We start from the raw sequence: 649 nt of genomic DNA, 5'->3' as shown, positions 1-649 counted from the left end.
AGTGACCATCACACCCTCACACCACCAGATGGCCACTCCATGTCATCACAAGATGGCCGCCACCACGGTGTCACAAGATGGCCTGTAGGGGAGGGCCGCTGGGGGTGATCAGGCTGGCAGGGGGGCGGTTAGGGGCGATCAGGCCGGCAGGCAGGAGGGCAGTTAGGAGCCAGCACATCAATGAATCAATACATCTATGTATCAATTTCCACAGGTTATTATGTATCCTCCATTGCTGATCATTATATATATATACTAGAGGCCCGGTGCATGAAATTCGTGCATAGGGGCAGGGTGTCCCCCAGCCCGGCCTGCACCCTATGTATTGATACATAGGTGTAGACTTTGGGGGTGTTGTGCAGTGTGCCCTGCAGTGTGGAATGCTGTCCCCCGAAAAGAGATGTGGCCCCTGGAATCTGGGAACAGGACCTCGTTTGGGAACGGGGCCTTTGCGGATGGGGTGGGGTGAAGGCTCGGAGATGAGGCCGTCCAGGCTCAGCATAGGTGTAGACTTTGGGGGTGTTGTGCAGTGCGCCCCGCAGTGTGGAATGCTGACCCCCCCCCGCCAAGAGATGTGGCCCCTGGAATCTGGGAAAGGGACCTCGTTTGGGAATGGGGCCTTTGCGGATGGGATGGGGTGAAGGCTCGG

This window comes from Myotis davidii, unplaced genomic scaffold (genome assembly GCF_000327345.1).
Source record: "Myotis davidii unplaced genomic scaffold, ASM32734v1 scaffold553, whole genome shotgun sequence".
NCBI lineage: Eukaryota > Metazoa > Chordata > Mammalia > Chiroptera > Vespertilionidae > Myotis > Myotis davidii.
The sequence above is the reverse complement of the archived record's forward strand: the minus strand, read 5'-3'. Positions refer to the sequence as shown.